Source organism: Pinus tabuliformis, chromosome 2_2, assembly GCF_031772625.1.
Source record: "Pinus tabuliformis cultivar Carrire ecotype Pingquan chromosome 2_2, CPIR1, whole genome shotgun sequence".
NCBI classification, from domain to species: domain Eukaryota; kingdom Viridiplantae; phylum Streptophyta; class Pinopsida; order Pinales; family Pinaceae; genus Pinus; species Pinus tabuliformis.
Window position 1 is genome coordinate 932,062,860 of NC_142300.1, and position 14,420 is coordinate 932,077,279.

Below are 14,420 nucleotides of genomic sequence, written 5' to 3' on the forward strand. Positions count from 1 at the left end.
GGCAGATGCTACTTTCGGGGTCGTCCCAACAAAAATCCTTTCTCATCTCCCATGGATAGATTTCTTATGGATATTCCCATAGCTAACATCTCACCCTCACATGCCCTTAGAGCACGGATGCCTAAGAAAGAATTACAATGATGTGCATCATCTCCCTTAATGTTTGGGGTTTGGGGACAGCCCCAAAATATCTAGCCCTAAAAAATCTGCTAATATCTCTTCAACCGCTCATTATCCTCATTCAAGAAACAATGCACAATGTCCCAGATACTATTGTATACTTCAGGAAAATGTTTCCAACCTGGCATATAACTACAACAGCTGCTATGGGCCTCTCAGGAGGTCTGGTGGCCTTATGGGATCCAAGAAGGATCAACATGAAAGCTTATGAATGTTTCGCGAGTATCCTTCTGGAGGGAAATATCTGTGGTATACCAGGTTATATTCATATTTTAAATATTTATGCCCCTTACAGAGAAAGAGGGAATTTCTGGGATAGATTCATATCATCTGGCATAATGGATCTTCAGACTCTCATTATCGCAGGAGATCTAAACTGTACAATTAGTTTGGATGAAATTTGGGGTTGTCACAGAAAACTTGATCCTCTAGCGGGGAAATACAAAATGCCATAATCAAGAATAATTTTGTAGATATCTGCCCCCACAAAATCTCTCCGACACAGGACAATGGTAGATCGGGATCTGCATATGTGGCAAAAACACTGGATCGCTTTATGGTGCATGAACAACTAATGGATCTTCTAGGAGATATCCGAGTAAATACCATCAGTGATTTCATATCTGATTATAGACCCATCACTCTACAATGGAGAGAAAGAGTTCCCCGTTCGGGACTCCCTTTTAAATTCAACAGAACTCTACTACAACATCCTGACTTCAATAAGATGGTAAAGTCACATGGGAAAATTTTAAGAACTCGGATTCTTCCCCCATGAATACTATACTGGAAAAACTGGACTCCCTCCGGGAATCAATCAAACGATGGCAGAAAAAGAAGATAAGAGACAACAGAAAAGAAATAGTAAAAATCCAAGACCAGCTGAACTATCTTCAACAATCTGTGACTACACATTTCCTTCTAGAGCACATTCGAGTCAACATCCAAGAACTGGAGCATAGAAAGAAGGAAATTTTAATGGCAGAAGAAGCAACATGGAGATTAAAACACGGATCTCTCTGGTTAAGTGAAGGAGACCGAAACACTAAATTCTTCCACAGATTCGCAAATTTCAGGAGGAATATAAATTCCATATGGAAAATAACTGGCATGGAAGGGCAAACAATATATTCACAAGAAGAAATAAGTGATGCTGTTGTAAATCACTTTCAAAATGCTTACAGAAGGAATGAAGATGTCTCTGTGGAAGACATGATCTGGGGTATAGAACCATACCCCAACATGTTTGATCAGGAGAACAATGAGCAATTTATAAAGGAAATTTCAGAGGAAGAACTGTTGGGGGTTCTTAAATCTTTTAAAAGTGATAAAAGTCTCGGTCCTGATGGATGGACAATTGAACTGTTTACACACTTCTTTGATATTATCAAGATGGACCTGCTGGGTATGATTGAAGAATCAAGAAATACAGGCTATATTCAACAAAAAATCACCTCAACATATATAGCCCTAATTCCGAAAAATAAATCTGCTGAGAACATCTCGGATTTCAGATCCATCTCATTATGCAATGTTATCTACAAAATTATATCAAATACTATTGCGGGGAGACTGCGCAACACCCTTTCACTGTACATTTCTCCTGAACAACATGGTTTCCTTCCGGGGAGAATCATACATGATGCAGTGGCGAATGCTCAAGAAGGTATACACTCCATTCACACAAAGAGCATGGATGCGGCCATCCTGCAGGTTGACCTTTGTAAAGCTTATGACTGTGTGGACTGGGGCTTTCTCAGACTAATTCTTAGCAAGATTGGGATACAGTCAAGGGGTATAAGCTGGATCATGGCATGTGTGGAAAATGTAAATTTCGCAATCATCATCAACGGTATTCCAACACGATTCTTCCAGTCCGAAAGGGGCCTTCGTCAGGGATGTTCATTATCTCCTTTGCTATTTATACTGGTAATGGATTGCCTGAGTCTACATATCAAAAGAGCGGCGATAGAGGGGCATTACAAACCACTGAAGCTGGGCAACAATATACATATCACGCACAACCTCTTTGTCGATGACATCCTCATAATGGGTATGTTATGCCGCTTCACTTGGTATTATCTTTTTAATATTTTCAGCAGATTTTCAAATGCTTCGGGAATGTGCATGAATAAAAATAAATCAGTCCTTTATTATAGCCAATCTGATATGAGAACTATAACATATATAAAAGAATTATTCGGAATAGCAGCTAAACCTATGCAAAATGAGTTGAAGTATCTAGGGTACAGACTTAAACCAACATGTTATAGGATATCTGAGTGGAAATGGCTCATAGAAAAATTCTACAAAAGAAAAGCTGGATGGGAATACAGATGTCTATCTATAGGGGCAGGGCTATTCTAACACAAACTGTTCTAGCACAACTAGGGGTATATTGGGCTCATCTCTTTCATCTCCCTTCCTCCATCGTAAATGACATAAATCGCCTCATGGCTAACTTCATCTGGGTAGGTGCAAATAGTAGGAAAAAATTCCATCTTATCAAGCTTTCAAATATAACCCTCCCTAAAAACGTAGGTGGATGGACAATATTAGATCTTCGTCGATTTGGAGAAGATTTACTCATAAAATCGCTCTGGAAGGGAATATTTGGAACAAATAACTAGAGTAAGGTTAGTCAACATAAATACCAAAAAAACAAAGATTTCATTCATTGGTGCCATTTGGGTTCAATTGGGAAAAAACAAGGTTCAGAAATATGGTCAAGTTTTCTGAAAATTGAGAAATGCTTCATCCAACTACTGACATGGAAATTCCAGTCTGGTAATAATATCTTGATTGGTTTTGACCCAATCTGGGCGCAGATTTGAATCTATCCATCTCAAACTATTTCTTGCAAATCCTAAATGATCGTGGTCTTTTCTTCTGGGGACAAGTCATAAAACACTGGAAAGGAAATCTCCCTGTCTGGAAAAATGCAAATGAACTGGGGCTATCTGATCACTAGAAAGAAGAATGGATTCAGATCACAACATCTATGAAACAATTGGGCATTTGTAGATCTGGGACCCAAGATAAAATTATATGGTCGGGGAAAATGCATTCTGAAAACATTGTTGTAGAAGACACCTACCAAAAACTAACAAAAAGAATTGTGAGGAGAGAGGAGAATCATTCCCTGTATGCATTCTGGAAAACAAAAACATCAATCAAAGTTATTATCTTTAGTTGGCTTGTTTACCATGACAAAAATCTTGTTTGGGAAAACTTGCAAAAAAGGAATTGGTATGGGCCGGGAATCTGCCGCATATGCAAAAACCACTCAGAAGAAAATAATCATATTTTTCTACATTGCCCTCCCACTACTTGGGTTTGGAAAAAAATTTCCTCCCTCATGGGTTTCCCTTATATTCAACATACTTGTATTAGAGAGTCCTTGGAATGGTGGAGTACTCAGAAACCTGCATGGAGAATGATACCTCTCTTTCTTTTCTGGGAAATCTGGAAATGGAGGAATAGAAACATATTTCAAAACAACAGGGATGGTTTCTTTATAATCATTGAAAAAATAATATCAAATCTTTCTTTTTATTCTGCACAATCATTATGCTCTAAAGAGAATTCCAAAATGAAAAATGAGTTACATTTCTCTTATCCTATGGGTTTTTTTATGGGGCAGCACAAGGAAACAAATGTGCATGTGGATTGCAATAAATGCTGACTTGATATATAGGATGAATTGGAAATGTGGTGATGGTACCAATACCAAAGATGAAGTTGTAGCTCTCTGGGGTCTTCTATGGTTCAACAGCTTCCTTGGAAACCCCGAGCTGCACATATACGGTGACTCAAAAATCATGATTGACCAAGTCATGGGGAGAGCAACAATAAGCAATCCCAGATTACAAGGATGGATGGATAGAATTGATTTTCTATGGAAAGCTCAAGACAGATACACAATTCAACACATTAAAAGAGGTTTTAACAAGGATGTAGATAGATTATCAAAAAAAGGACTACAGGTAAGCAGTGATGATTGGCAATTAGAGATTACATGGGAGAAAATCAATTTCAACATGGAGAGCTTCCCACATCCGGGTTAACCTTTTCTAAATACAAGCCTCAATTTTTGTTTTTTGTTTTTTTGTATAAAGCAGTCATATATAGTATGATAATGTACTAATCCACCATGATTTTTCATCGGAAGAATGAACAGTCTACAATACTACCTAGAAAATACTGACAAACTACAGTCTGCAATACTACCTAGAAAAGACTGACAAACTATTAGTAAGCACTACTGTCTTAATTGCTCATGGATACAAAAGTTTTTTGTTTTTTTTTTTGAATTCATATGCTTGGCCACTGGGCAAAAACAGTGTCCTCTACGAGGAGCTTTCTATAGATTCTTCGATAGATGGTGACATTATAGAACATAGTTTTGCTTCATAACCATGCTGACAATACTGTAAATTTTTGTATGTGGAATTTGTTATTTCTCTGCACTGGCTCATACATGCTACAAGTCATTCAGTGCATACAGAACTTCTCCAAGAAAGGGACTACTACCTTTCTAAATGGACGGCTGTTTCAAAATATAGCAACAATGATGTATTTTTTGTAAATGCAATACAGGATTTCCTCTGTATATACCACTTTCTGTTATACCAATACAGAGCAGTATCATGTTAAATATGTAATCTATGTTGCTCAATGTGATTCAGGCTCTCGGTTTTTTCTGAGTCACAAGCAACAACTTGATATCATGGGTGCTGTAATTAGTTATCTTTTCTCAAAAATACTGACATGTGGAAAGATGTTTTATGTATATTTTCTACTCATATTTATTAGGTTGTAGTATATGTATTATCTAGAATGGAAAGTTCCATTTCTGAATGGTCCAGTACAAGTCCAATGCCAAATGAAAACTAAAATCATTCAATTAAATCACTTTCTAGGTGTCAATAGTAGGAAGAAATGTAAGCATATTCTGAAATTAAAACCATTAAATTAAATCACCTTCCATATCTCAATGTTGGAAATGTTGGAAGCTGTAAAAGCCTATTTTAGGTCAATGATTCAGGGAGTGACAATCTCAGAAGATAGGCAATTAGCCCTTGAGACCTTACCAGGAGTGGAAACAAGAATTGGAAGCTCTCTAGTGGACTCTGTTGTTACAACGGTATTGGGAGAGTGGAAGGATGCCAAATCCTGCAGAATTAAAGTCAAATCAACGAGCTTAACCTTCATGCCTATACAACAATTGGCATGCATTGTGACGACATCCTTTAGAGTTTCTCTCCGCTAACAAAACCCACTAAAATACTTGGTATCGAGAAACAACATCTTCAACCTTATTTCAAACATGCGCTTCTCTGATTTGATATCATTTAAGACGCCCTGATCATGCATGTTGGGGTGGGAACTTTTGGAGTGATACCACCATTCATAAAACTTAATACTTCTCTCCGTTGGAATGAACAAAGTTGAAACTTTCATTTACAAAATTCGATAGGCTGTGAGGATCGCTCACATAAATATTGCAGGGAATCTAAAAATCCGCGCTTTCATTGAACAATTGAAACGAATTCTGTATATTTGCATCCTGTTTAATAAATCATCCAGAATCAATTAATACTTCAACATAGCATTGAGAGATCTAAATTTCAAATTAATGGTAACATTATAAAAAATTGCAAAAGAAAAAAATCATATAAAATGATAAAGATATCAAAATAAAGATGTCTATTTTTGGAATATCTGTAATCAAAATAAAGATGCCTATTTGAAAAATCCTATTTCCATACATTGAATTGGCATGTTCTTGCTAAACAATTCTTTGAACTTATGTCTATTTCAGAATCTGATGGCAAGGATCAACCTTGAATTCATATTCAAAGTCGTCAACACCATGGTCGAGGAGAATAGAATGAGAGAAAGGTGGGAAAGTACCTGGTAGATTATAATAAATATAAATATCAATAAGGTGAACCGCTGAACAAATCAAGATTTAGTTGATAGTTAACAGTTGACAGTTAAAGTAGTGGACTATAGGTGAAAGAAATTTCAATCGTCTAAGATTAGATATGATGGTGCAGAAGAGTGCAGAGTGACAGTTCTTCCCAGAGGGAATTTGATGGTGCAGAAGAGTGCAGAGTGACACTTCTTCCCAGAACGTGTTCTTCCTAGAGGGAATCTGATGGTGTAGAAGAGTGCAGGGTGACACTTCTTCCTAGAACGCGTCTTACAACGTAAATATAGAATTTAATATTAGGGATTATAATATTGGTTTTTTAAAATATGTTATATATATCAATGTTATATAAGATATTGATTAAGGTTTATATATATTAGGGTTTATAAGCTACTTGATGGACATAAATAACAAATTAATGTTGTATTTTGAATAGGTTGTAATGTTTTGTATATAAATAAACATTACAACTCTAATTTCGGAAATTCAATTTTATTATGTAAAAACACAAATAGAGTGTGCTTGGTCAACCCTTTTTTTTTCAGAAAGAAAAATCAGTATATATTATATTGAGAAAATATAAAGATCTTGGGTACAAAGAAGACCCATTGCCTCATTCTGTATATCTGTACATGGAGTGCAGAAATTGGCAGACCATATGTGCATAAGAAGCAATGCCACAGCCATTATCGGAACGTGGATTGCATAAGATAAAAGAGCATAAGAGGCTATCTGTTCATGATGTGCATAATGAATAAACCATATGGGCGCAAGAAACTATACCACAGTCGCTTGTCGGAATGATCATACACAAAGAAGGCCCGAAGCCTGTATAGCTGTGGAGAATGTAAACCATATGAAGCTATTAACACAGACACAAAGTCGAATAGATTAAGATCCGCGCCTAAGGGAAAAACGAGCCCCATAGCAGTAGAAAATGATAGATCCAAAAAACAGGAACGTTGTTGACCATATGACAGAATGTGAAAGGCAGAAGGAGCCAATTAAATCTGAGTGGGCATAGACCCCAAAATGGAAGGAAGAATGGAAGCAAGCGGCAGGCTGGAGGCCTGGAAGATACGCCTGTTCCTCCACGTCCAGATGTTCCAACATGTGAGACAGAAAAGAGCCTGCCAGGTGGGGCATTGAGCGCCCCACCATGAAAAAGCTTCCTGAACAGAGGAAAACAAACAGTGAGGAAAACCATATAGCAATGAGAGATCATACCAGATTGCAAAGGAGGCGGAACACTGAAAAAACATGTGGTAGTTAGTTTCGAACTCCTGAAGGCATAGTTGACATCTGCCTGGACCGTGCCAACCTTTTCTTTGCAGAACATCCCAGGAGAGATTCTTATTGGAGAAGAGAAGCCAAGTGAAAAGGATGGTTTTGAGGGGGCAAGGGGCCTTCCAGATTTTGACAGGAAAGACAAAGGGGATAGGAGGAAGATCAGCGATTAAGACAGAGTATATTTTCCGGACAGAGATGGGATGGATAGAGGTGTCAGTGGACCATATGAGGTTGTCTTTTGTGCCAAGTTGGAGAATCCCATGATGGGTGAAACGGGAAGAGAAAGAAAGCCATAGGGGACGGAGGAGGGGAGGGATGGCCAGCTGAAGGTCAGATTTCCATATTGGTTCAAGAGAGGACCAAGAGTCAATAAGAGTGTTCCAGGTAAAAAGGCCTCTAGAATGAAAGAAAGAGAGTAATGAGGGGGGAATCATGGACTCCAGATTGTATAGAGTGGGATCTATACCAATAAGGACGCTGGAACCCGAAAAAAGAGTCCACTTTAGATTCTTCAGGAAGAAAGATTGGATCTTTTTGAAGCTGTTCCAAATGGGGGATCCATTTCGGATTCCAAGCGAAAATCTTTTGAACCAGTAAACCAAGGGACGGCCTTTAAGGTACTTTTGTCTGATCAAGGTGCTCCACGGACCGTGCCCGAATAAGCCTCTGTGTAAGGATTTGCAGATGAGCGCCTTGCCAAATTGGTTCATATCAAGAAGACCCCAGCCACCCTTTTCTTTCGGCCTTGAGATTGTATCCATCTTTACAAGGTGAATTTTTGAGAGGAAAGGTCGACCACTCCACAAAAATGTGGCAGCAATGGACTTCATTTGCTTGATAACAGATGAAGGGAGAAGGAACAGGTGGCTCCAGAACACCGAGAGTTGAGAGAGAACTGTCTGTACCAAGATATATCTGCCTGCAAGAGACAGGAAGCGCATTTCCCAACGAGAAATCTTGTAGAAGAAGCGGTCCACCAGCCAGGCCCAGTCCATACAACGATACCCCTTTGCTTTTAGACGGAAGCCCAAATAGGTGAAGCCATCCTTTATGTTGGCAAGATTGATCTCAAAACGGTCTGCAATCCACTGAGCAATAGCAGGGTTTGAATCGTTATGATAAAGCACAGATTTCCCGCAGTTGATCGAAAGGCCTGTAGCAGCTTGAAACTTCTTGAAGAGCATATAAAGGCAGACCCAGGAGGATTTGCACAGCATGGCGAAGAGTAAGATATCGTCGACGAAGAAATTATGGGAGAGGGAGATGTCTCTGCAAATCCTTACAGGCATACATCTACCTTCGTCAACAGCACGGTTGATATGCGAGCTGAGACAGTTCAACACCAATATAAAAAGAAGCGGGGAGAGAGGGCATCCCTGGCGGAGCCCTCTCTCAGCATGGAAGAAAGTGGATGGAATACCATTTATAATCACTGAGTAATGGACCGATTCCACGCACGCCATGATCCAGCTGATTGCCATGGGTCTTAAGCCAATTTTTGCCAGAAGAATTTTGAGGAAGCTCCAATCGACGCAGTCAAAGGCCTTTTTGAGATCAATTTTAAGAGCAGCGGCGTTAATTTTCTTGGTGCATATGGAGTGGAGGCACTCCTGTGCCATAGCAACGGCATCCATGATAAGCCTGTCCTTGAGGAAAGCGTGCTGTTCCTTAGTAATAAAAGAGTTGAGAACTTTCTTCAATCTATCAGCTATAATTTTGGAGATAATCTTATATAGTGAATTGCATAAAGAAATCGGCCTATAATCTCCAAAAGAAGTGGATTTATCTCGCTTTGGAATTAAAGCAAATATTGGGTTTATGACATTAGGATTTTTAATATTGTGTTTAATATTAAAATTTATAATATTGGGTTTATATAAGTTGAGGTTTATAACGTTAAGGTTTAATATATCATATTTAAAAATATATTAAGGTTTAATATATAGAGTTTATAATATTAGGGTTTAAAATATTGAGTTTAATATTAGTGTTTACAAATTAAGCTTTATTATATTAGGTTTAATATTAAAGTTTATAATATTGAATTTATATATGTGTGTGTGTGTGTTGATAAATATATAATTATGTTTAATGATAATAATAACTAATTAAACTAACTAGCTATATATATATATATATATTAGGATTGATGGTGTTAGAAATTTTCTATATTTGATTTTATGATATTGGAGTTTATAATATATGATTTAATATTAAGTTTATATATATATATATATATATATATATATATATATATATATATATATATTACTCAATAATAATAATCTTTAACTCGTTGATATATTAATGATTTATATTAATAAAAAATATTAATTATTCACAGTAAAAAAATGGTGAGAGATAAATAACTATATTAATAATAACCATATATTATTATTATTATATTATAGTTTGAAATATATATATATATATATATATTACAAATCAACTACACTAGTAATTGTTGTCTGATCATGTGTAAATGTGGCTTTGACGTTAAATCTTTACCATACAACTAATAATTATTAATGTGGCTGATTATATAGGCCTATGAGCGTATATCAACCATATTATGTTGTTGGCCCATCGTTGGTTTATATATATATATTTAAAGAGAGAGAGAGATATGGTTGTTATGATCTTAGCCTAGATCCATTTTAACCCCGCATCTATCAAGTGTCCAGTGGGATTAAATCTCTTGAGATACAAACCTATTTTAATGAGAAAAGAGATTTGATTTCTCTCATTGCTTGATAGATCCGAGGTTAAGATGTCTAGGCTAGTTTTTATATATACACATGCCATATCTACAATGGATCCCTCTCTCCCTCTCTTTCTCCTCTCTCTCTTCCCTCCTCTAATGCCTCCCTGCCTCTCTCATTCTCTCTCTCAGGTCCTCTCTTGCTTTCTCTCTTGCACCTCCCTTTGTCTCTCTCCCCATATTTCCCTCTTTACCATCCAACTCTGTCGTTATCTCCCTCCCTCTCCCCCTCCATTTTTATATCCCCCTCTCGCTTCCCTTTCTCTCCCTCTCTTTTCCTATCCTCATCTTTGTCTTCCCTCCTCTTCTCTCTCCCTCTCTCTCTCTCTCTCTCCATCTCTCCCTTGTCACTCCCTCTCTCTCTACCTCTATCTCTCTATGTCTTTGTTCTTCCGTCCCTCTCTCTCCCCCTCCAACTGCATCTCTCCTATCCCTCCCCTCCTCTCTCTCTTCATTCTTCTCTCTCCTTGTCTCGTACACTTCCCTCTCTCTCTCTATCTCCTCCCTCCAGCTTTGCCACTATCTCCCTCCCTCTCTCCTTCTCTCTGCACCCCCACCATGCGTCCCTTGTCTCTCTCTCTCTCTCTCCCCATATGATGGAGAATTTTCACTCTTTGTAATCAATGCTATATGTAATGTCTAAAATATTTTACATTTTATTTTTTTATTGTGAAATGAGTTACGATTTTTCAACATGTGGTATGTATAAGTCATGTTATTGTAACAATTTTTTTTTTACAGGTTAATAATATCCATGGTAAAGTGGGGTTGGATTCATTGTTAAGAAACTTATTATATTGTAAGTTTTTTTTAAGTAATAAGTTTTTATATGCTTATTAATTAAATCTAAATATGGTTATGGAATCACTATTAGTCCATGCCAAGGCAAAACTCTAATAAGCGATTTGTCTATTGATTGCTATTGGTTTAGCATTGACCAAATTATAATGTTTAAAAATGAAAAATAAATATTTATTTTTCAATATTTACTAAAAAAATTCAACATTTTATTGGACTATATCTTGAGGTTTTAATGCCATGTGGATCACTGCCCTACATATTTTATGTCATAATTTATGGATATCATTGCAATATTAGTGCAATCTTTTTAGATATTTGTGTTGTGATTTTAAAATGAATATGAATAAGATGCAAAAAAATACTTATTTGAGTTACTTCCCACCATTATTTATGCTTTTTTCGACACTTACGGAGTAAATTGTAATGTGTAGACTTATTAAAATTTATGCAAGTTATTACTTATTAGTTACTACCAAAGCAAAATTATAGGATGATTTGTCTATCAACCATTATTAATTTAGCATTGACCAATGTAACTTATAATTATTTATGCAATTTTTCCTAGAGCATAATTTCTAACTTGAGTTGGAGGGGCTAAGCTTCCCTGCAAAACAAAATTACAATATAACAAATTGAATTTTATTATTTTTATTACTTTTAACTTTTATTATTAATTGAGCCAAGATTTAAATGTTTACACTACAACATCTCCACCATAGTCAGCTCTATAATACTTTTGAGCTGTTATTATTTTTCAATTAAACTGACATGTAAATGTTAAATATTTACACCTACACATCTACCTCTATACTGGTTTGTAGAGTGTCTCTGACACAATACTTATTAATAATTACAAATACTCAACTACATTAGTAAATGTGGTTTAATCATGAAAAAATAACTTTAAAATTAAATCTTTAATAATTATTAATATAAGTAATATAATATATCAACCGTATTTACTAATCTAATGGTTCATACCACATATCAATTACTAAATATGGTTTTTTTATATAGAAATTAGACTCTAGCGTGTTTGAGAATATAGATGAGCGAGTATTCACTGTACTAAAGGAATTTCCATATAAATTTTATTTGGTAATCACAGACTGCAATTAAATATCTCAATATATGTATCGATAGATGCCATACAATTGCGAGTGCAGTTAAATATCTCAATATGTGTATCCACCAATGCCATAAAATTCCAATATCAGACTGGCATTAATGTCAAGCAATGAATAAAACACTTCCAATATCAGATAGGCATTAGTGCCCAGCAACGAATAAAACACTTCAAAAATCATTATGGTTGTCTTCAATCCCGCTTTTTCTTAATCATTTAAGCAGTTTCCACATGAATATAAATACATCACATATCAAAATAATCCAGCTAAATCAATCCAATTCTTCAAACAAAATATTCTTATGACATACGTTCTCGTAGTGGTAGTGGTAAGGCAATGACTGGTGTACTATTACTAAAAGAAATGTTGGTTTGAATTCTTGAACACGAGCGCTCTGAGAACATCGTCAGTGTGTTTGCCAAAGACACTGATGTTGGGTATTTTTGAATGGGAAAATACCAAAACCAATCAAGCAAATACCAAAGAGCCAATGCTCTGTTCCATTTCTTCCAGGACCTTTGCACAGGGAAGCTATTAAAACAAATATACTCATAACAGAGTATTACACAGCCATAAAAACAATTTTTATTGATTTAAAACAAAAACTGTTACACATTTCATCCTCTTCGCAGAGAGGGATTCACTGGAGAAACTCTGTCTCCCTCATTTCGGGTCTTCCACTGCTGTGGGTATTACAAATGAGTTTCATGTTGTTCCTTGGTTTTACAATGGCCAACCACCATTACAATGCCTCTGTTCTGTTTCCCTTCTCGCACTGCTGTGCGTTCACTGCATACCCGGGAGCAAACTTATTGCGCGCAGGCACCCTTCTCTGTTCTTCATAAAAACTCCAACGCGCAACACTTCACTGTGATTTACAAGTGGCAAAACAAACATTACATGCCTCCTCTGTTTTGTTTCTCGCACTGTTGTGCGTTCTTTACAATACCATTTCCACAGAGAACCCCCGCGTGCAGGCACACAACACTGTGCTCTTTTCCCTGTTCTATATGCAATACGCTGCTCAGACACAACTCTATGTTGTATTAAAAAAAACATACGCATATGACCTAAAACATAAGAGGCACGAAAACATAGTGTGCCGTAGCCAAAATTTAATAATTCACCTACATCTACGTACAAACTGTAAACTTCATTGAATTCCCTGTCCGGCGGTCAAGCGGAAAAACAAACACGCTACGTAAAAATTGATTTGCAGCGGACTAGATGCACCTTCAGAAAATCAACGGCTGAGATCGCGCGCCCAGATCGCTGAGCTGATCCGACGAGGTTCGCAAGCCATCCTCGGGCAAACGAATCGACCTTTAGCGGCCGGGGAGCAGGCGGTTTCGGCTGCTGTACAGGGGACACGTGGCGCGTCCTGATTGCGGCGGAGCCCCTCCTGCTGGTACAACCTTTTGCCAAAGGCGGTGCGGGGAGACCGGGGCGGTTTTCCGAAAACTGCCCTGCGCTGTTGAAATTACAAATTTAACACTCCCCTTTAATTTCAACTGCTGGGCATTAGGACATACCCAAGCACTTCCTCACATAGAGGGATTCCTCAGTACTGCTGTTACAAAGATATCTTCCTCACATAGAGGGATTCACCAACTGCTTCTGATGCAGTTCACAAACAAACAAAGTTGTCTTCCTCTTAATAGAGGGATTAACCTGAAACTGTGCTTAAGAGCACCTTCCTCATGACAGAGGGATTCACCATTACAATGTGCTGAAGAGCACCTTCCTCATGACAGAGGGATTCACCTGTGTAAAAAAAACATCTTCCTCTTGACGGAGGGATTTACCAAACTATGCTAAAGAGCATCTTCCTCTCAACAGAGGGATTCACCAATGACTATGCTGAAAAGCATCATCCTCTTGATAGAGGGATTCTCCAAGAACTTCACTTCCTCTCACGGAGGGATTACTGCCAAACACTGCCTTAGATGCAGTTTCAAAACAATAAAAATTCATTGCACTGTTGTGCATACTCATTACATTGTTCTTTTATGCTGCTGCATATTCTCTGCTGCACTGTTGTGCCATCTTCTTTACTGTGTCTACCCCACACTGCTGTGTCTACACTTGCACTGCTTGTGCACTTTTCAAAGACAAAATACTCTGTCTTTTCTGGAACAATTACACTGTCCCAACTTACAAATTTACACTGCTGTGTGTAAATATTTCTTACATTCACTGCTGTTGCATATATTGCATTTCAATTCAATGAACAACACATTCATTACAGTTACATATACTGCTGTAAAGAAAAAAATTTCTTTTACATGTGCTGCTGTCCATTACCTTTCATTTCTTCAACAAA